The sequence below is a fragment of the Hippoglossus stenolepis genome, chromosome 10, assembly GCF_022539355.2.
Source record: "Hippoglossus stenolepis isolate QCI-W04-F060 chromosome 10, HSTE1.2, whole genome shotgun sequence".
In the NCBI taxonomy this organism is placed as follows: Eukaryota; Metazoa; Chordata; class Actinopteri; order Pleuronectiformes; family Pleuronectidae; genus Hippoglossus; species Hippoglossus stenolepis.
The window spans coordinates 27032500-27039472 of NC_061492.1; the positions used below are offsets into that span (position 1 = coordinate 27032500).

At 46.6% G+C, this 6973-nt stretch overlaps 11 non-coding genes and 2 pseudogenes across 11 annotated transcripts; all 13 read right to left on the minus strand.

The window, feature by feature from the left end:
- Positions 1–139: 139 nt before the first annotated feature.
- Positions 140–248, minus strand: LOC124853917. The gene has a single exon (XR_007034238.1). It is a non-coding gene; the product is annotated as a U5 spliceosomal RNA (small nuclear RNA).
- Positions 249–748: 500 nt separating this feature from the next.
- Positions 749–938, minus strand: LOC124854424. The gene has a single exon (XR_007034668.1). It is a non-coding gene; the product is annotated as a U2 spliceosomal RNA (small nuclear RNA).
- A 175-nt stretch (positions 939–1113) lies between these two features.
- LOC124853638 lies at positions 1114–1223 on the minus strand. The gene has a single exon (XR_007033978.1). It is a non-coding gene; the product is annotated as a U5 spliceosomal RNA (small nuclear RNA).
- Positions 1224–1721: 498 nt separating this feature from the next.
- LOC124852692 lies at positions 1722–1911 on the minus strand. The gene has a single exon (XR_007033115.1). It is a non-coding gene; the product is annotated as a U2 spliceosomal RNA (small nuclear RNA).
- A 177-nt stretch (positions 1912–2088) lies between these two features.
- LOC124854011 lies at positions 2089–2192 on the minus strand (annotated as a pseudogene).
- A 498-nt stretch (positions 2193–2690) lies between these two features.
- LOC124852814 lies at positions 2691–2878 on the minus strand. Its single transcript, XR_007033236.1, has one exon. It is a non-coding gene; the product is annotated as a U2 spliceosomal RNA (small nuclear RNA).
- Positions 2879–3661: 783 nt separating this feature from the next.
- On the minus strand, positions 3662–3852 carry LOC124854150. Its single transcript, XR_007034398.1, has one exon. It is a non-coding gene; the product is annotated as a U2 spliceosomal RNA (small nuclear RNA).
- A 175-nt stretch (positions 3853–4027) lies between these two features.
- LOC124854046 lies at positions 4028–4133 on the minus strand (annotated as a pseudogene).
- Positions 4134–4629: 496 nt separating this feature from the next.
- On the minus strand, positions 4630–4814 carry LOC124852906. The gene has a single exon (XR_007033323.1). It is a non-coding gene; the product is annotated as a U2 spliceosomal RNA (small nuclear RNA).
- A 175-nt stretch (positions 4815–4989) lies between these two features.
- LOC124853891 lies at positions 4990–5099 on the minus strand. Its single transcript, XR_007034217.1, has one exon. It is a non-coding gene; the product is annotated as a U5 spliceosomal RNA (small nuclear RNA).
- A 496-nt stretch (positions 5100–5595) lies between these two features.
- Positions 5596–5783, minus strand: LOC124852889. Its single transcript, XR_007033306.1, has one exon. It is a non-coding gene; the product is annotated as a U2 spliceosomal RNA (small nuclear RNA).
- A 180-nt stretch (positions 5784–5963) lies between these two features.
- On the minus strand, positions 5964–6073 carry LOC124853983. The gene has a single exon (XR_007034283.1). It is a non-coding gene; the product is annotated as a U5 spliceosomal RNA (small nuclear RNA).
- Positions 6074–6574: 501 nt separating this feature from the next.
- On the minus strand, positions 6575–6760 carry LOC124852775. Its single transcript, XR_007033198.1, has one exon. It is a non-coding gene; the product is annotated as a U2 spliceosomal RNA (small nuclear RNA).
- Positions 6761–6973: the final 213 nt, after the last annotated feature.

Sequence of the window (6973 nt, forward strand, 5' to 3'; positions counted from 1 at the left end):
AAATCTCACTTGTTGTGGTACCCCGTTCGTAGGTGTGCATAACAATGGCTGCTGCTTATCACCTCCGCCCAAGCTCTCCTTTGTGGCGCTTGATTTCTGACCTAGACAGCTCTTTGACTTTTCACAATTTCATAAGGCTCAGCCATACAGCAAAGCCTGCCAAAAATATATTCAACTCATGTTTGTTCCTCTCCACGGAAGTCTTTAGTAAAGGCGAAAGACTTGGCGTTATGAAGAAACCAGAGTCAGCATGGCCCTCTGTTGGAGAGCAGCAGAGGAGCCTCTCGGTCTGATCACCACCTTCACGGTAGGCCTCTCTTTGCTTTCACATGTCAGATCCCAGTATGCAACATTCCCAACCCGCCCCCATCTGCCAACCAAAATTATACACGTCTTTATTACCTCCTGCCCTGACTACTGTGATTGGCTTTTAAGCCTGCCTAAGCAATACATCCCTGAACCACTTACATTCGCTCCAAAATGCTGACTCTGGTTTCTCACCAAGTCTCCCAGAAGGTCTTGAGTGAAAGCAAGTTTCCATTCTTGACAAGCGCTTCTAACTCAATTTGGAATCCAGTTCAAGCTCATTGTGACCCCGTGCATGGTCACGTCACTAAGCAGTGAGCCATCAGAGCGGTTTCACACACTTGTGTGTGCCAGGCCGTTACCTCACTTTCATTGAGCCAGTGTAGAATTCACTTTTGATACGCGACAATTGTTTGAGTGTTTGGTTTTCTACAAGGTAAGAACAGAGTGCACCGTTCCCAGCGGCACTGCAATGCTAAGTCGATGCGTGGAGAGAAAGGAGCAAGCTCCAAATTTCTGCCCCTCATGCCAAAAATCTGCTTAATATGTAGTCCTCATATAGAGGACATATCAGATATTAAACTGATAAGAACAGATACTACAGATCTTAGCCAAAAGGCCGAGAGCGATAAGCCCCAAGTGTTGGATGTCACGCCAAGCTCTTGGCACAAATCTCACTTGTTGTGGTACCCGTTCGTAGGTGTGCATAACAATGGCTGCTGCTTATCACCTCCGCCCAAGCTCTCCTTTGTGGCGCTTGATTTCTGACCTAGACAGCTCTTTGACTTTTCACAATTTCATAAGGCTCAGCCATACAGCAAAGCCTGCCAAAAATATATTCAACTCATGTTTGTTCCTCTCCCGGAAGTCTTTAGTAAGGCGAAAGACTTGTGCGTTATGAAGAGAAACCAGAGTCAGCATGGCCCTCTGTTGGAGAGCAGCAGAGGAGCCTCTCGGTCTGATCACCACCTTCACGGTAGGCCTCTCTTTGCTTTCCATGTGCAGATCCCAGTATGCAACATTCCCAACCCGCCCCCATCTGCCAACCAAAATTATACACGTCTTTATTACCTCCTGCCCTGACTACTGTGATTGGCTTTTAAGCCTGCCTAAACAATACATCCCTGAACCACTTACATTCGCTCCAAAATGCTGACTCTGGTTTCTCACCAAGTCTCCCAGAAGGTCTTGAGTGAAAGCAAGTTTCCATTCTTGACAAACGCTTCTAACTCAATTTGGAATCCAGTTCAAGCTCATTGTGACCCGTGCATGGTCCGTCACTAAGCAGTGAGCCATCAGAGCGGTTTCACACACTTGTGTGTGCCAGGCCGTTACCTCAGTTTCATTGAGCCAGTGTAGAATTCACTTTTGATACGCGACAATTGTTTGAGTGTTTGGTTTTCTACAAGGTAAGAACAGAGTGCACCGTTCCCAAGCGGCACTGCAATGCTAGGTCGATGCGTGGAGAGAAAGGAGCAAGCTCAGAATTTCTGCCCCTCATGCCAAAAATCTGCTTAATATGTAGTCCTCATATAGAGGACATATCAGATATTAAACTGATAAGAACAGATACTACACTTGATCTTGGCCAAAGGCCGAAGCGATAAGCCCCAAGTGTTGGATGTCACGCAAGCTCTTGGCACAAATCTCACTTGTTGTGGTACCCCGTTCGTAGGTGTGCATAACAATGGCTGCTGCCTATCACCTCCGCCCAAGCTCTCCTTTGTGGCGCTTGATTTCTGACCTAGACAGCTCTTTGACTTTTCACAATTTCATAAGGCAAGCCATACAGCAAAGCCTGCAAAATATATTCAACTCATGTTTGTTCCTCTCCACGGAAGTCTTTAGTAAAGGCGAAAGACTTGCGTTAAGAAGAACCAGAGTCAGCATGGCCCTCTGTTGGAGAGCAGCAGAGGAGCCTCTCGGTCTGATCACCACCTTCCACGGTAGGCCTCTCTTTGCTTTCACATGTCAGATCCCAGTATGCAACATTCCCAACCCGCCCCCATCTGCCAACCAAAATTATACACGTCTTTATTACCTCCTGCCCTGACTACTGTGATTGGCTTTTAAGCCTGCCTAAGCAATACATCCCTGAACCACTTACATTCGCTCCAAAATGCTGACTCTGGTTTCTCACCAAGTCTCCCAGAGGTCTTGGTGAAAGCAAGTTTCCATTCTTGACAAGCGCTTCTAACTCAATTTGGAATCCAGTTCAAGCTCATTGTGACCCGTGCATAGTCACGTCACTAAACAGTGAGCCATCAGAGCGGTTTCACACACTTGTGTGTGCCAGGCCGTTACCTCAGTTTCATTGAGCCAGTGTAGAATTCACTTTTGATACGCGACAATTGTTTGAGTGTTTGGTTTTCTACAAGGTAAGAACAGAGTGCACCGTTCCCAGCGGCACTGCAATGCTAGGTCGATGCGTGGAGAGAAAGGAGCAAGCTCAAATTTCTGCCCCTCATGCCAAAAATCTGCTTAATATGTAGTCCTCATATAGAGGACATATCAGATATTAAACTGATAAGAACAGATACTACTTGATCTTAGCCAAAGGCCGAGGCGATAAGCCCCAAGTGTTGGATGTCCACGCCAAGCTCTTGGCACAAATCTCACTTGTTGTGGTACCCGTTCGTAGGTGTGCATAACAATGGCTGCTGCTTATCACCTCCGCCAAGCTCTCCTTTGTGGCGCTTGATTTCCTGACCTAGACAGCTCTTTGACTTTTCACAATTTCATAAGGCTCAGCCATACAGCAAAGCCTGCCAAAATATATTCAACTCATGTTTGTTCCTCTCCCGAAGAGTCTTTAGTAAAGGCGAAGACTTGTGCGTTATGAAAGAAACCAGAGTCAGCATGGCCCTCTGTTGGAGAGCAGCAGAGGAGCCTCTCGGTCTGATCACCACCTTCACGGTAGGCCTCTCTTTGCTTTCCATGTCAGATCCCAGTATGCAACATTCCCAACCGCCCCCCCATCTGCCAGCCAAATTTAATACGTCTTTATTACCTCCTGCCCTGACTACTGTGATTGGCTTTTAAGCCTGCCTAAGCAATACATCCTGAACCACTTACATTCGCTCCAAAATGTTGACTCTGGTTTCTCACCAAGTCTCCCAGAAGGGTCTTGAGTGAAAGCAAGTTTCCATTCTTGACAAACGCTTCTAACTCAATTTGGAATCCAGTTCAAGCTCATTGTGACCCGTGCATGGTCACGTCACTAAGCAGTGAGCCATCAGAGCGGTTTCACACACTTGTGTGTGCCAGGCCGTTACCTCAGTTTCATTGAGCCAGTGTAGAATTCACTTTTGATACGCGACAATTGTTTGAGTGTTTGGTTTTCTACAAGGTAAGAACAGAGTGCACCGTTCCCAGCGGCACTGCAATGCTAGGTCGATGCGTGGAGAGAAAGGACAAGCTCCAAATTTCTGCCCCTCATGCCAAAAATCTGCTTAATATGTAGTCCTCATATAGAGGACATATCAGATATTAAACTGATAAGAACAGATACTACACTTGATCTTAGCCAAAAGGCCGAGAAGCGATAAGCCCCAAGTGTTGGATGTCACGCCAAGCTCTTGGCACAAATCTCACTTGTTGTGGTACCGTTTGTGGAGTGCATAACAATGGCTGCTGCTTATCACCTCCGCCCAAGCTCTCCTTTGTGGCGCTTGATTTCTGACCTAGACAGCTCTTTGACTTTTCACAATTTCATAAGGCTCAGCCATACAGCAAAGCCTGCCAAAATATATTCAACTCATGTTTGTTCCTCTCACGGAGTCTTTAGTAAAGCGAAAGACTTGTGCGTTATGAAGAAACCAGAGTCAGCATGGCCCTCTGTTGGAGAGCAGCAGAGGAGCCTCTGATCTGTCACCACCTTCACGGTAGGCCTCTCTTTGCTTTCCATGTCAGATCCCAGTATGCAACATTCCCAACCCGCCCCCATCTGCCAACCAAAATTATACACGTCTTTATTACCTCCTGCCCTGACTACTGTGATTGGCTTTTAAGCCTGCCTAAGCAATACATCCCTGAACCACTTACATTCGCTCCAAAATGCTGACTCTGGTTTCTCACCAAGTCTCCCAGAAGGTCTTGAGTGAAAGCAAGTTTCCATTCTTGACAAACGCTTCTAACTCAATTTGGAATCCAGTTCAAGCTCATTGTGACCCCTGCATGGTCACGTCACTAAGCAGTGAGCCATCAGAGCGGTTTCACACACTTGTGTGTGCCAGGCCGTTACCTCAGTTTCATTGAGCCAGTGTAGAATTCACTTTTGATACGCGACAATTGTTTTAGTGTTTGGTTTTCTACAAGGTAAGAACAGAGTGCACCGTTCCCACTGCACTGCAATGCTAGGTCGATGCGTGGAGAGAAAGGCAAGCTCCAAATTTCTGCCCCTCATGCCAAAAATCTGCTTAATATGTAGTCCTCATATAGAGGACATATCAGATATTAAACTGATAAGAACAGATACTACACTTGATCTTAGCCAAAGGCCGAGCGATAAGCCCAAGTGTTGGATGTCACGCCAGCTCTTGGCACAAATCTCACTTGTTGTGGTACCCGTTCGTAGGTGTGCATAACAATGGCTGCTGCTTATCACCTCCGCCCAAGCTCTCCTTTGTGGCGCTTGATTTCTGACCTAGACAGCTCTTTGACTTTTCACAATTTCATAAGGCTCAGCCATACAGCAAAGCCTGCCAAAAATATATTCAACTCATGTTTGTTTCTCTCCAGGAAGTCTTTAGTAAAGGCGAAAGACTTGTGCGTTATGAAGAAAACCAGAGTCAGCATGGCCCTCTGTTGGAGAGCAGCAGAGGAGCCTCTCGGTCACAGTCACCACCTTCACGGTAGGCCTCTCTTTGCTTTCCGCATGTCAGATCCCAGTATGCAACATTCCCAACCCGCCTATCTGCCAACCAAAATTATACACGTCTTTATTACCTCCTGCCCTGACTACTGTGATTGGCTTTTAAGCCTGCCTAAGCAATACATCCCTGAACCACTTACATTCGCTCCAAAATGCTGACTCTGGTTTCTCACCAAGTCTCCCAGAAGGTCTTGAGTGAAAGCAAGTTTCCATTCTTGACAAACGCTTCTAACTCAATTTGGAATCCAGTTCAAGCTCATTGTGACCCCGTGCATGGTCACGTCACTAAGCAGTGAGCCATCAGAGCGGTTTCACACACTTGTGCCAGGCCGGTTACCTCAGTTTCATTGAGCCAGTGTAGAATTCACTTTTGATCCGCGACAATTGTTTGAGTGTTTGGTTTCTACAAGGTAAGAACAGAGTGCACCGTTCCAGCGGCACTGCAATGCTAGGTCGATGCGTGGAGAGAAAGAAGCAAGCTCCAAATTTCTGCCCCTCATGCCAAAATCTGCTTAATATGTAGTCCTCATATAGAGGACATATCAGATATTAAACTGATAAGAACAGATACTACATTGATCTTAGCCAAAGGCCGAGGCGATAAGCCCCAAGTGTTGGATGTCCACGCCAAGCTCTTGGCACAAATCTCACTTGTTGTGGTACCCGTTCGTAGGTGTGCATAACAATGGCTGCTGCCACTTTTCACCTCCGCCCAAGCTCTCCTTTGTGGCGCTTGATTTCCTGACCTAGACAGCTCTTTGACTTTTCACAATTTCATAAGGCTCAGCCATACAGCAAAGCCTGCCAAAAATATATTCAACTCATGTTTGTTTTCCTCTCCACGGAAGTCTTTAGTAAAGGCGAAAGACTTGCGTTATGAAGAAACCAGAGTCAGCATGGCCCTCTGTTGGAGCAGCAGAGAGAGCCTCTCGGTCAGAGTCACCACCTTCACGGTGGGCCTCTCTTTGCTTTCCGCATGTCAGATCCCAGTATGCAACATTCCCAACCCCCCCCCATCTGCCAACCAAAATTATACACGTCTTTATTACCTCCTGCCCTGACTACTGTGATTGGCTTTTAAGCCTGCCTAAGCAATACATCCTGAACCACTTACATTCGCTCCAAAATGCTGACTCTGGTTTCTCACCAAGTCTCCCAGAAGGTCTTGAGTGAAAGCAAGTTTCCATTCTTGACAAACGCTTCTAACTCAATTTGGAATCCAGTTCAAGCTCATTGTGACCCCGTGCATGGTCACGTCACTAAAGCAGTGAGCCATCAGAGCGGTTTCACACACTTGTGTGTGCCAGGCCGTTACCTCAGTTTCATTGAGCCAGTGTAGAATTCACTTTTGATACGCGACAATTGTTTGAGTGTTTGGTTTTCTACAAGGTAAGAACAGAGTGCACCGTTCCCAGCGGCACTGCAATGCTAGGTCGATGCGTGGAAGAAAGGAGCAAGCTCCAAATTTCTGCCCTCATGCCAAAATCTGTAATATGTAGTCCTCATATAGAGGACATATCAGATATTAAACTGATAAGAACAGATACTACACTTGATCTTAGCCAAAGGCCGAGGCGATAAGCCCCAAGTGTTGGATGTCACGCCAAGCTCTTGGCACAAATCTCACTTGTTGTGGTACCCGTTCGTAGGTGTGCATAACAATGGCTGCTGCTTATCACCTCCGCCCAAGCTCTCCTTTGTGGCGCTTGATTTCTGACCTAGACAGCTCTTTGACTTTTCACAATTTCATGGAAAGGCTCAGCCATACAGCAAAGCCTGCCAAAAATATATTCA